The sequence below is a fragment of the Bufo bufo genome, chromosome 4 (assembly GCF_905171765.1).
Source record: "Bufo bufo chromosome 4, aBufBuf1.1, whole genome shotgun sequence".
NCBI classification, from domain to species: Eukaryota; Metazoa; Chordata; class Amphibia; order Anura; family Bufonidae; genus Bufo; species Bufo bufo.
The window spans coordinates 321,101,342-321,116,734 of record NC_053392.1 but is presented as its reverse complement, the minus strand read 5'-3'; positions in this window follow the sequence as shown (position 1 = coordinate 321,116,734).

Here is a 15,393-nt window from a genome sequence, read left to right as displayed (position 1 = left end):
TGGTAATCAGGAACCAGCTGCCTACTCCTATAAGAAAGGGAGAGGTGCGCGCGTGCTAAAGCACCTCAGATGACACCTGGCAGTGAGGACAGATGCGGCGATATGCTGGCGGGTGCCTGCGTCTCCTACAAGGTAAGTCAGTACCGGGACCCATAGTGCTGCGATGTGCAGACAGCGATCCATCACCCTGCGGTGGGACCGCAGACCCCATACTGACAATGGCACCCACTCAGCTTCTCTGCTTTACACAGCAGACACCCAGAGGCAATTTCCGTGATTGGTCGATAACCATTGCTCTTTTAGCACCCACTTATTTCAGTGGCCAGCCCCTCCCTCACTGATTTGAGTGATAGTGATGGTGCAGAGAGCCCCTGTGGGAGCAGGTGTATAGGATGGGAGTTGTAGTGACACTTGATATGTTGCTGTGTCAAGTTGTCCTACCTCAGGCAGTTGGATCCTGTGGTTCGGTGCAGTGAAAGTATAGATTGAAGAATGAGCAGGATTTTAGTGCAATTCTTCTCTGGGATGAGCTGAGTAGATATGGTGGCAGGTTGGATGGTTGCAGTTCTACACTTAGAAGTTTCTGGCCTACTGGATGTTTGGTGGTGGGTGGCTTGGCTGTTGTCCCTCACCTTGCAGCAGTGTCTTTAGAGCTGTATCTCATCCGACCACTCTGCTGTCTGGAATCTCAAGACTTTTACTTGAGGCTGTAATCAGCTGTTGTCCCGGCAAAAGAGGAATATTTGGATCCTGAACTTCAATACAGTTCTTGGGAGTGGTTGCTCTAAGAGCTACTTCCCAATGTTGCAACTATCAAGACAGGACCTCTCTCATTCCTTATCATCCTAGCACGCCATATCTCTCTCTCTTTCTCAATCTCTCTCTCTATCTCTCTCTCTTATCAAGAGGGGTTGAACAGGGTGGTTAACCCTGTCACAGCCAGCCATCGCCAACCATTACCTGCCCTGCTGGATAAAATGCCATGGTACATGTGAAATATATAAAATTACACATAAAACCTTTAACGCGCAGCAATTCAAGAACACAATGGTAGTACCCCAGGTGTGGGGTACTACAGAAGCAGTGAGGGAGGGGCTAGACACAGAAATGAGTGGAGCTTCGGAGCAACAAGGTCAATGGTGATGCCCTCATTGTACCAAAATGCCTAATTTGCATATTAAGAAAAAGTATCATCATGGAGATGCTTATCAACAAAAGAGAAACAGTATTTTAATCAGATGAACCACAGCTATGTTGGATAGGGAGGTCGCAGGTGACATATTCCCTTTAATGAATGGTAATGGATGCTTTCCTTTTCTTCAGGAAATTAAAAATAAAAAAAATGTTACAGGATCAGATTTCATTGTCTTTCACTGACTATAAACACAATTGGGCCAAGCAAAGAAAGTTTTCTTAGGGTAACAAAGCGACCTTCACAAAATGTCATGGAAAGCAAGGTTTTCTGTAAAAAAAAAAAAAAAAAGAGTAGAGAAAAAGCCAAGAAAGATGGAGCCTAACCCCTTCTTTTTGACATAATATATTTTGCTATATGTTGTGTGGCTCTCCCCTTCATATACCATATAAATCAAAGCAGAAAACACCTCAAGTCAGTTGCTGTTTTACGCTTGCTTAGTGAAAGTCTAGGATCCTGAAGTAAGAATAGAGAAAGTGACAATGTCAGGAAGAGAACATTGGTATTTTAACTATAGCTCAAATAGCCCAGAAAAATAGAATAACTCAGTTCTGTAGACAGGTGGTGAGACAGATTGTTAAGCACCAATAGCAGTTAGATTGAATGTGTGGTAAATTGTGAACAATCTTGTACATATACTCAGCTCAACCAAGTACACTGACAATGGCAACGAGCTAGCAGCTACAGTATCTAAGCTGTATGTGCACCTTAAAACTGGCCCACGGCATGTCCAAAGTCCTGACTTAGACTTAGTAGAGACACATAGCAGAAATTGAAACTGTTAACACAGAAATTTGTCTGAACTAAAGTTTTTCTACAGAGAAAGGGCTCATTTAGACAGCCATATGTTTTGTCCCGCACCCGTTCCACATTTTAGTGGAATGGGTGTGGACCCATTCATTTCAATGGGGCCACAAAAGATGCGGACAGCACACCATGTGCTGTATGCATCCGTTGGTCTGTTCCGCGGCACCGCAAAAAATATAGAGCATGTCCTATTCTTGTCCGCAATTGCAAACAAGACTGTTGGTACCATCAGGAATGGGGAAGGGATTAACTCCGTCTTTCTTCTGGCCCCACATACCAATCCCATAAAAACCCTTCAATAAGGACACTGACACTGTTCATCTTTTAACCCTTTTATTGTTGTTGGGTGGTAATCGGCCACAGCTTAATTATTCAAACGGCAAAACCATAAACCTTGCACCGTGCGCTGCGCCAGCCGCTGGTCTCCCAGTGGGCAGATCCGCCCATTTTCCTCCAACACCTTTACGATCTAATAACTTGCCGCCAGCTGTGACTTAGAAAATTCCAACAAGGCACCTTGCCTATTTAAAGAGTCCAACCGAACCACATACAAACTCACCATTTGAAACAAAGAACCAAAATGCCAAATTACAAGGGAGGGAGGGACAAAGCTCTTCCGCTCAAAGAGGGAGAGAAGAGGCCGGACAGTGGCTTATATGCCCTACTGGACACCCGCCTCCTCCCCTCAAACCGGATCCCTGCATTAACCCTTTCCTGCCAAAGCAAACGGGGCCAGGAAGAACTAATGCCAAAGAAGGGAATAAGAAAGGGGGGGGGACCACCAGTCCCTGCTCACCCTCCTTAAACCGTCGGGTGGCCACCAGAATTGGCAAATTGCGGAACGCAAACGGGCCGGTATCCGTGTTTTGCAAATCTGCAATTTGCGGTCCGCAAAACACATACAGCCGTCTGAATAAGCCCAAAAGACCTGAATTTTATAAAGCATATAAAGGTTGCTTAAAGCGGTTTAAAGAGGACCTTTCACTTGTAAAAACAATGTGAACTAAGTATGCTGATATACAGAGCGGCGCCCAGGGATCTCACTGCACTTACTATTATCCCCGGGCGCCGCTCCGTTCTCCCGTTATGCCCTCCGGTACCTTTGCTCTGTAAGTTATAGTAGGCGGTGTCTTCCCTTGTCCTGTGGGCGTCTCCTTCTCCTAGGCTGTAGCGCTGGCCAATCGCAGCGCACAGCTCACAGCCTGGGAGAAAAAAACCTTCCAGGCTGTGAGCTGTGCGCTGCGATTAGCCAGCGCTGTAGCCTAGGAGAAGGAGACGCCCACAGGACAAGGGAAGACACTGCCTACTATAACTTACAGAGCAAAGGTACCGAAGGGCATAACGGGAGAACGGAGAGGCGCCCGGGGATAATAGTAAGTGCAGTGAGATCCCCGGGCGCCGCTCTATATGTCAGCATACTTAGTTCACATTGTTTTTACAAGTGAAAGGTCCTCTTTAACCACCTCCGGACCGCCTAACGCAGGATCGCGTTCCGGAGATGGCAGCCCTGCGCAGAGTCACGCATATATGCGTCATCTCGCGAGACGCGAGATTTCCTGTGAACGCGCGCACACAGGCACGCGCGCTCACAGGAACGGAAGGTAAGAGAGTGGATCTCCAGCCTGCCAGCGGCGATCGTTCGCTGGCAGGCTGGAGATGCGATTTTTTTAACCCCTAACAGGTATATTAGACGCTGTTTTGATAACAGCGTCTAATATACCTGCTACCTGGTCCTCTGGTGGTCCCCTTTGTTTGGATCGACCACCAGAGGACACAGGTAGCTCAGTAATATGTTGCACCAAGCACCACTACACTACACTCCCCCCCCCTGTCACTTATTAACCCCTTATTCACCCTTGATCACCCTTGATCACCCCTGATCACCCCATATAGACTCCCTGATCACCCCCCTGTCATTGATTACCCCCCTGTCATTGATCACCCCCCTGTAAAGCTCCATTCAGATGTCCGCATGATTTTTACGGATCCACTGATAGATGGATCGGATCCGCAAAACGCATACGGACGTCTGAATGGAGCCTTACAGGGGCGTGATCAATGACTGTGGTGATCACCCCATATAGACTCCCTGATCACCCCCCTGTCATTGATTACCCCCCTGTAAAGCTCCATTCAGATGTCCGCATGATTTTTACGGATCCACTGATAGATGGATCGGATCCGCAAAACGCATACGGACGTCTGAATGGAGCCTTACAGGGGCGTGATCAATGACTGTGGTGATCACCCCATATAGACTCCCTGATCACCCCCCTGTCATTGATTACCCCCCTGTAAAGCTCCATTCAGACGTCCGCATGATTTTTACGGATCCACTGATAGATGGATCGGATCCGCAAAACGCATACGGACGTCTGAATGGAGCCTTACAGGGGCGTGATCAATGACTGTGGTGATCACCAAATATAGACTCCCTGATCACCCCCCTGTCATTGATTACCCCCCTGTCATTGATCACCCCCCTGTAAAGCTCCATTCAGATGTCCGCATGATTTTTACGGATCCACTGATAGATGGATCGGATCCGCAAAACGCATACGGATGTCTGAATGGAGCCTTACAGGGGCGTGATCAATGACTGTGGTGATCACCCCATATAGACTCCCTGATCACCCCCCTGTCATTGATTACCCCCCTGTCATTGATCACCCCCCTGTTAAGCTCCATTCAGATGTCCGCATGATTTTTACGGATCCACTGATAGATGGATCGGATCCGCAAAAGGCATACGGATGTCTGAATGGAGCCTTACAGGGGCGTGATCAATGACTGTGGTGATCACCCCATATAGACTCCCTGATCACCCCCCTGTCATTGATTACCCCCCTGTCATTGATCACCCCCCTGTAAAGCTACATTCAGATGTCCGCATGATTTTTACGGATCCACTGATAGATGGATCGGATCCGCAAAACACATACAGGCGTCTCCCTGGAGCCTTCCGGGGGGGTGATCACCCCATATAGACTCCCTGATCACGCCCCTGTCATTGATCACCCCCCCTGTCATTGATCACCCCCCCTGTCAGGCTGCATTCAGATGTCCGTATGATTTTTACGGATCCACGGATACATGGATCGGATCCGCAAAACACATACGGACATCTGAATGGAGCCTTATAGGGGGGTGATCAATGACAGGGGGGTGATCACCCCATATAGACTCCCTGATCACCCCCCTGTCATTGATCACCCCTCTGTAAGGCTCCATTCAGACATTTTTTTGGCCCAAGTTAGCGAAAATTATTATTTTTTTCTTACAAAGACTCATATTCCACTAACTTGTGTCCAAAAATTAAATCTCACATGAACTCACCATACCCCTCACGGAATCCAAATGCGTAAAAATTTTTAGACATTTATATTCCAGACTTCTTCTCACGCTTTAGGGCCCCTAGAATGCCAGGGCAGTATAAATACCCCACATGTGACCCCATTTCGGAAAGAAGACACCCCCAGGTATACCGTGAGGGGCATATTGAGTCCATGAAAGATTGAAATTTTTGTCCCAAGTTAGCGGAAAGGGAGACTTTGTGAGAAAAAAACAAATAAAATCAATTTCCGCTAACTTGTGCCAAAAAAAATAAATTTCTATGAACTCGCCATGCCCGTCATTGAATACCTTGGGGTGTCTTCTTTCCAAAATGAGGTCACATGTGGGGTATTTATACTGCCCTGGCATTTTAGGGGCCCCAAAGCGTGAGAAGAAGTCAGGGATCCAAATGTCTAAAAATGCCCTCATAAAAGGAATGTGGGCCCCTTTGCCCACCTAGGCTGCAAAAAAGTGGCACACATGTGGTATCGCCGTATTCAGGAGAAGTTGGGGAATGTGTTTTGGGGTGTCATTTTACGTATACCCATGCTGGGTGAGATAAATATCTTGGTCAAATGCCAGCTTTGTATAAAAAAATGGGAAAAGGTGTCTTTTGCCAAGATATTTCTCTCACCCAGCATGAGTATATGTAAAAAGACACCCCAAAACACATTGCACAACTTCTCCTGAATACGGCGATACCACATGTGTGACACTTTTTTGCAGCCTAGGTGGGCAAAGGGGCCCACATTCCAAAGAGCACCTTTAGGATTTCACAGGTCATTTACCTACTTACCACACTTTAGGGCCCCTGGAAAATGCCAGGGCAGTATAACTACCCCACAAGTTACCCCATTTTGGAAAGAAGACACCCCAAGGTATTCCGTGAGGGGCATGGCGAGTTCCTAGAATTTTATTTTTTATTTTTTTGTCACAAGTTAGTGGAAAATGATGATTTTTTTTTTTTCTTACAAAGTCTCATATTCCTCTAACTTGTGACAAAAAATAAAAACTTCCATGAACTCACTATGCCCATCAGCGAATACCTCGGGGTGTCTTCTTTCCAAAATGGGGTCACTTGTGGGGTAGTTATACTGCCCTGGCATTCTAGGGGCCCAAATGTGTGGTAAGGAGTTTGAAATCAAATTCTGTAAAAAATGACCAGTGAAATTCGAAAGGTGCTCTTTGGAATATGGGCCCCTTTGCCCACCTAGGCTGCAAAAAAGTGTCACACATGTGGTATCTCCGTATTCAGGAGAAGTTGGGGAATGTGATTTGGGGTGTCATTTTACATATACCCATGCTGGGTGAGATAAATATCTTGGTCAAATGCCAACTTTGTATAAAAAAATGGGAAAAGTTGTCTTTTGCCAAGATATTTCTCTCACCCAGCATGGGTATATGTAAAATGACACCCCAAAACACATTCCCCAACTTCTCCTGAATACGGCGATACCACATGTGTGACACTTTTTTGCAGCCTAGGTGGGCAAAGGGGCCCATATTCCAAAGAGCACCTTTCGGATTTCACTGGTCATTTTTTACAGAATTTGATTTCAAACTCCTTACCACACATTTGGGCCCCTAGAATGCCAGGGCAGTATAACTACCCCACAAGTGACCCCATTTTGGAAAGAAGACACCCCAAGGTATTCGCTGATGGGCATAGTGAGTTCATGGAAGTTTTTATTTTTTGTCACAAGTTAGTGGAATATGAGACTTTGTAAGAAAAAAAAAAAAAATCATCATTTTCCGCTAACTTGTGACAAAAAATAAAAAGTTCTATGAACTCACTATACCCATCAGCGAATACCTTAGGGTGTCTACTTTCCGAAATGGGGTCATTTGTGGGGTGTTTGTACTTTCTGGCCATTGTAGAACCTCAGGAAACATGACAGGTGCTCAGAAAGTCAGAGCTGCTTCAAATAGCGGAAATTCACATTTTTGTACCATAGATTGTAAACGCTATAACTTTTACCCAAACCATTTTTTTTTTACCCAAACATTTTTTTTTATCAAAGACATGTAGAACAATAAATTTATAGCAAAATTTATATATGGATCTCGTTTTTTTTGCAAAATTTTACAACTGAAAGTGAAAAATGTCATTTTTTTGCAAAAAAATCGTTAAATTTCGATTAATAACAAAAAAAGTAAAAATGTCAGCAGCAATGAAATACCACCAAATGAAAGCTCTATTAGTGATAAGAAAAGGAGGTAAAATTCATTTGGGTGGTAAGTTGCAAGACCGAGCAATAAACGGTGAAAGTAGTGTAGGTCAGAAGTGTAAAAAGTGGCCTGGTCTTTCAGGGTGTTTAAGCACTGGGGGCTGAGGTGGTTAAATTCAATAAGTACAAATTAATGACCTATCCTCAGGAAAAGGCCTCATGCACACGACCGTTGTGTGCATCCGCGGCCGTTGTTCCGTTTTCCGTCAATGGGTCCGCAGAGAAATCGGAAAATGCACTGTTTTGCAGCCGCATCCGTGATCCGTGTTTCCTGTCCGTCAAAAAAATAGGACCTGTCCTATTTTTTTTATGGACAATGGTTCACAGACCCATTCAAGTCAATGGGTCCATAAAAAAAACACGGATGCACACAAGATTGCCATCCGCGTCCGTCAACCTTGTCCGTAGGCTACTTTCACACAGACGGATCCGCTGATCCGTCTGCATAAAAGCTTTTTAGATCTGATTTTTCACTTCCTGAAAACTCAGATCCGACAGTATATTCTAACACAGAGGCGTTCCCATGGTGATGGGGACGCTTCAGGTTAGAATATACTAAAAGAACTGTGTACATGACTGCATCCTGCTGCCTGGCAGGTGCTGCCAGGCAGCAGGGGGCAGACCCCCCTCCCACCCCCTGTATTTAACTCATTGGTGGCCAGTGCGGCCCTCCCTCCCCTGTATTTAACTCATTGGTGGCCAGTGCGGCCGGCCCCCCCTCCCTCCCTCCCTTGCATTTAACACATTGGTGGCCAGTGCGGCCGGCCCCCCCTCCCTCCCTTGTATTTAACACATTGGTGGCCAGTGCAGCCGCCCCCCCCCCTCCCTCCCTTGTATTTAACACATTGGTGGCCAGTGCGGCTGCCCCCCCCTCCCTCCCCCCCTAATTAAAATGACCGTCCCCGCCCATCATTGGTGGCAGCGGAGAGTTCCGATCGGAGTCCCAGTTTAATCGCTGGGGCTACGATCGGTTACCATGGCAGCCAAGACGCTACTGCAGTCCTGGCTGCCATGGTTACTTAGCAATTTTAGAAGCATTATACTTACCTGCGATGTCTGTGACCGGCCGGGCGCTCCTCCTACTGGTAAGTGAAAGGTCTGTGCGGCGCATTGCTTATAGCACAGACCTGTCACTTACCAGTAGGAGGAGCGCCCGGCTGGTCACAGACATCGCAGGTAAGTATAATGCTTCTAAAATTGCTAAGTAACCATGGCAGCCAGGACTGCAGTAGCGTCCTGGTTGTCATGGTTACCGATCGGAGTCCGAGCGATTAAACTGGGACTCCGATCGGAACTCTCCGCTGCCACCAATGATGGGGGGTCAGTCATTTTAATTAGGGGTGGCAATGAGCAGAGAAGGACTTGCTCCACCAGTAGTAAACTGCATGGCCTTGTCATGCCACTCTGCTGCAAAGGCTTGCTGAACACAGACATATGAATACAAAACAGGGGAACTAATAATACGAGCAGGAGTTCACGCAAGGGAGCAGGAGTGGCAATGAGCAGAGAAGGACTTGCTCCACCAGTAGTAAACTGCATGGCCTTGTCATGCCACTCTGCTACAAAGGCTTGCTGAACACAGACATCAGAATAAACACAAAGTAACTAAAACATAACAGGCAGAACAGATAACAGACAGACGACGTTAATGAACAAGTAGGGAAACCCACAGAGCACAGACAGACACGGATCCCATGGGGTCAGCAGCATGGGAGAGAGAGTACAAACCAGGAGCAGGACAAGACAACACACACCAGGAGAGCTGACACAGAACTGAGGAAACCTCAGCCTTATATACAGGTTCCATGGGTGCAGCAGAGAAGCCACACCCATGGAGCAGACAGAGGATTAACTCCTAATAGGCACACAGGGGAGTTAACCCATACAGAACCACAAATAACACAAAGGAACAGAACTTCAGCGAGGAGCGCCAAACGAGCAAGAACGGAAGGTCACAGCCAGAGATAGTGGCTGTGACACCACCAATGTGTTAAATACAAGGGAGGGAGGGGGGGCCGGCCGCACTGGCCACCAATGTGTTAAATACAAGGGAGGGAGGGGGGGCACCACACTGGCCACCAATGAGTTAAATACAGGGGAGGGAGGGGGGGTCGCACTGGCCACCAATGAGTTAAATACAGGGGGGAGGGAGGGGGGGTCTGCCCCCTGCTGCCTGGCAGCACCTGCCAGGCAGCAGGGGGCAGTCATGTACACAGTTCTTTTAGTATATTCTAACCTGAAGCGTCCCCATCACCATGGGAACGCCTCTGTGTTAGAATATACTGTCGGATCTGAGTTTCACGATCTAACTCAAATCCGATGGTATATTCTAACATAGAGGCGTTCCCATGGTGATGGGGACGCTTCAAGTTAAAATATACCATCGGATTGGAGAAAACTCCGATCCGATGGTATAAAAGGGACTCCTGACTTTACATTGAAAGTCAATGGGGGACGGATCTGTTTGCAATTGCACCATATTGTGTCAACGTCAAACGGATCCGTCCCCATTGACTTGCATTGTAAGTCAGGACGGATCCATTTGGCTCCTCACGGCCAGGCGGACACCAAAACGACTTTTTTTTCATGTCCGTGGATCCTCCAAAAATCAAGGAAGACCCACGGAAGAAAAAACGGTCACGGATCACGGAACAACGGAAATCCGTTTTGCGGACCGCAAAAAAACCCGGTCGTGTGCATGAGGTCTAAGACATCAATATCAAATTGTTGGGAGTTCAACTCCCAAAACCGCCACTAGAGATAAGCGAATTTCTTAAAAATTTGATTCGGCCGGTTTGCCGAATTTTCCGAAGAAATTGGTTTGATCCGAATTTATTTGTGGCGAATCGCGTTAAAAAAACGTCCATTTCCTGGTCTTTATAGTGGTGTAGAACACTGTGCCTTGCAGTAACACGCATAGGGAGTCTGCTGTGGTAGTGAAACAATACTGTGAGTCAGTATGACATGTAGATGACAGTCGTCGCTCTTAGAATCACTGCACACTTCACTTATTTGGGCAGTTACGGGGCCAAAACTGACCAAATAACTCAAGTGTGAACTCAGCCTTACAGGTCAATGTTAGCGCCAGGTATTAAGAACTTTGCAGAGGCCCAAGATTAAGGTTGAGCGAACTTGTGGAAGTTCGGGTTTGCCGGGTTCAGCTGAACTTCAGGTCAAAGTTCGGGTTCGGACCCGAACTTTACCCCGAACCCGGACCCCATTTAAGTCAATGGGCACCCTAAATTCACTTTACTATTTTCAGTTATAACATGGTTATAGCCAAAAATAATAGTATTCTTAAAACAGAATGCTAAATAAAATGTCTACTGAGCGGTTAAAAAAAACAAAAAAAACTCACCTCATCCACTTTATTGCACAGACGGTATCTTCATTCAGCAGGACCTGCGGTGACGTCACTGCGCTCACCATGTGGTGAGCGCGGTGACGTCACTGCAGGTCCTTTTGCAGGTCCTGAAGAAAAGAAGATACCGGCTGCACGATCAAGAGGATCAGGTGAGTTTATTTTTTATTTTTAACCCCTCAGTAGACATTTTATTTAGCATTCTGTTTAAAGAATGCTACTATTTTGCGTTATAACCATGTTTTAACGGAAAATAATAAAATCACCCGAACTGCGAACCTGAACCCGAACTTCAGTAAAAAAGTTTGGTACGAACCAGAACTTTGCAGTTTAGGTTCACTCAACTCTACCCAAGATCTTATTATAGCGTGAAAGAGACCACTCCTTTTCCACCAATTCACTGATTCCACATAGTTTTCTACAAAACCTGTTCTATTAAACGCTTATACAAGCAGAGCCCCCCCCCCCCTTTTAGAGTAGGGTGGGTGTCAGCAGTAAGTTTGTGTTGACGTCACTGACAGGGGCGTAACTAGAAGTGACTGGGCCCCACAGCAAATATTTGTAAGGGCCCCCTAGCGCGCTTCGCACCTCCCTCCTGTGTAAACCCCACTCCTTTGGCACAGTGTAGCGGTATACTGTATATTGTGGGGCACAGTGTAGGCTATATGTGTATAACATAAACATATTTCATATGAAAACTTACAGTTACTTGGCTTGACTTGGCCCTTTGGGATCTCGGACACGACTTCAACACTTTGACCGGGGGCTCGGTGGAGCTGATGTTGTGTTTTATCCTAATGAGAAAGATTTCATAATAAGGATTTGGAGAAGGGGCAGAGGGATATCAGAGCAGGGAGAGGCTGGTGCTGTTACTAGGGGGTCATACCATAGGGGAGTAATAAATCCCACCATAATGCCCCCCCAGTAGAAATAATTCTCCTTATAATGTGACCGTGCAAAAATACCCCCTTGTAATGCCCCCCGTTGAGCTAATGTCCCCATAGTGCCCCCATAATGTCCCAGTATAAAATACCCCTATATAGTGCCCCCAGTAAATTCCCCCATAATGCTCCTCTCCCCCCTTCCTGCTAGTGCCCCCCATAATGTACCAGTATAAAATGCCCCATATATAGTGCCCCAATAGATGCCCCTCAGTGTCCGGCCTCTGATAGGCTGCCGGCCTAGTGTCCCCCATAATGCCCCCCAATAATGTGCCAGTAAGTGTCCCCATAGATGCCCCTCATCATGTGCCAGTATCAAGTGCCTCTCTCCTCCCCCCCACATGTCCCAGTATCATAGTGCCATCTCCCCCCCAATGTGCCAGTATCAAGTGATTCTCTCCTTCCCACCCCCCATGTTCCAGTATCATAGTGCCAAACCCCCCCATGTGCCAGTATCAAGTGCCTCTCTCTTCCCCCCATGTCCCAGTATCATAGTGCCATCTCCCCCCCAAAAAAGTGGCAGTATCAAGTGCCTCCCCCCCATGTGCCAGTATCATAGTGCCAAACCCACCCATGTGCCAGTATCAAGTGCCAAACCCCCCCACGTGCCAGTATCAAGTGCCTCTCTCCCCCCCCATATGCCAGTATCATAGTGCCATCTCCCCCCCAAAAAAGTGGCAGTATCAAGTGTCTCTCCCCCCCATGTCCCAGTATCATAGTGCCATCTCCCCCCCAAAAAAAGTGGCAGTATCAAGTGCCTCTCCCCCCATGTGCCAGTATCATAGTGCCAAACCCACCCATGTGCCAGTATCAAGTGCAAACCCCCCCACGTACCAGTATCAAGTGCCACTCTCCTCCCCCTCCCCATGTGCCAGTATAAAGTGCCTCTCTCTTCCCCCCCATGTCCCAGTATCATAGTGCCATCTCCCCCCCCAGAAAAGTGCCAGTATCAAGTGCCTCTCTCCCCCCATGTGCCAGTATCATAGTGCCAAGCCCCCCTACCATGTGCCAGTATCAAGTGCCAAACCCCCCTCCCACGTGCCAGTATCAAGTGCCTCTCCCCCCCCACCCATGTCCCAGTATCACAGTGCCATCTCCCCCCCCAAAAAAAGAAAAGTGCCAGTATCAAGTGCCTCTCTCCCCCCCATGTGCCAGTATCAGGTGCCAACCCCCCTCCCCCCCATGTGCCAGTATCAGGTGCCAACCCCCCTCCCCCCATGTGCCAGTATCAAGTGCCTCCCGCTCCCCCCATGGCAGTAACAGTCGGGTATTTAAAAAAAAAATAAACACTTCTACTTACCTCCATGTCAGCGATGCAATGCAGCCTCTTCCTGTGTCCCGCGCTGTATGTCCACATATGGAGTCAGTGCTTGTATTTCAGAAAAGTTTCTGCTGGGATTCGAACCCACAACCTTCTGTATCTGAGGCAAAGCACTTAACCACACAGCCATAAGAGCTGCCTAGCCAATGACTGAAAAAATATGAGACTTCTACTGTTATAGCTGGCTAAGTGTACATCTATACACATGACAGCTGCCCCAACACACCCAGCACTGCTATATCTCTATATGATAGCTGCCCCAGCACACCCAGCTCTGCTACATCTAATACACGTGACAGCTGCACCAGCACACTCAGCTCTACTATATCTCTATATATGACAGCTGCCCCAGCACACCCAGCTCTGCTACATCTATATATCTCTAAGTATTGCTATACAGTTGTCAAGACTGTGACTGATCCAGACAGGTCTGGGAGGAGAAGGTCGCAGCGACTTGCTACTCGCGATAGCTTGTGAGTTTGCTCCGTGGTTCAGGGTATGTCATCTGGGTTTTGCCTTGTGAACCTTTTTGTCCTGACTGGGAGTTTGTAGGCATCCTTCTCAGGTGAGTCCTGTCTGCCACTCCCAGCTACTATATTAGTTTCACTTTCACTTGCAGTCATTGCCAGATATAGTCCTTACTTCCAGTTCTATTCTGACCTTTGAAGGAGATCGTTTGATGGTGTTGCTGTGGAGCTCTTGTCCGGCGTGGACTGTCGTGATTGGGATCGCCTTCTCTGCTCGTGACTGGATAAGTCTATCTCTGATATAGTTTGTTTGTTGCTGTCTTCCCCTGCTGTTCTCCTAGACATGAGTGATGGTGACTAGTGCTCCCATCGGCCTTTCCCCACTCTAGGCTTGTAAGGGTGACTGAGAGTTTAGGCATCCTGCTCGCCGCACGGGTTCACACCCCGTCTAGGGTATCAGGGCAGACAGGTGCCAGCTTAGGGTTAGTCAGGGGTGGCCATACTATTCCCATCCGTAGATAAGGATCCCCCTTCCCCTCCGTCTGGTGCGACACGACTGCTGCTGGGGTAGCGGTCGTGACAGTATATCTCGGCCATTTAAAAAAAAAAAAAAAAAGTGACATTTCTTTTTTTTTTTTTTGCTTGCTGTTTTGCTTTGTATTTTTCTGTTCCACTATGGATGCGGTTACGGTTTTGGCGAAACAATTACAGGGATTATCCCTTGAAGTGGCAGGATTAAAAGCAACAGTGCTGCAGCAGCAGCAGCCATCCTTGGGTTCCACCGTTGCTACGGGAAACCAAGGTACTCCTGAGCCAAAAGTGGCTTTACCTGATAGGTTCTCAGGAGGGAGAGACCAATTTGTAACCTTCAGAGAAGCTTGCAAATTGTTCTTCAGGTTACTCCCTAGATCCTCCTGGGTGAGGAACAACGGGTGGGTATTGTAATTTCTCTCCTGCAAGGAGATCCGCAGGCTTGGGCTTTCTCCCTACCATCAGACTCTCTGGCCTTACGATCAGTGGAGGAGTTTTTTAAAGCCCTGGGTCTCGTATATGATGACCCGGACAGGGTCTCACTGGCTGAGTCTAAGCTACGTAGACTTCGGCAAGAGAACCGGTCTGCTGAACTATATTGTTCCGAATTCCGTAGGTGGGCTACTGATACGTTATGGAACGACTCGGCCCTTAGGAGTCAGTTCTGCCAGGGGTTGTCTGAAAGATTGAAAAGACGCGCTGGCGGTATACGAGGTCCCTGGGTCTCTGGAGGCTGCTATGTCTCTGTCCATAAGAATCGACAGACGACTCAGGGAGAGACTATTAAATTTTACGGAGGCCTCTATAGGGCAGGGATCGGTTTGTTATGATCCAGTCGAACCAATGCAAATAGGGGGCGCCACTAGACGGGTGAATCCTCCTAAGTTCCGCTGTAGGTCAGAGGTTTGTTTTCGTTGTGGGGGGAGGGGTCATTTTGTAAAGGTTTGTCCCTCAGAACCCAAGAGACCACAAACAAAGGAGCCGCCGGAAAACTAGAGTCCCCAGATTGTGCGGAGGATAACAGTCTGGGTGTATTCGTTTCCTCCATACGCATGTCTCAGTTTTTGTTGTCCGCTACCGTTGAGGCGGGCAATAAGACTGAGATCTGTTCCGTCTTTTTGGACAGTGGGACGGGGGTCAACTTGGTGTATTCACGGTTTGTTAAGGCTCTGAGTTTTACTCCAGAACCGATACGCAGAACTATTCCTGTTT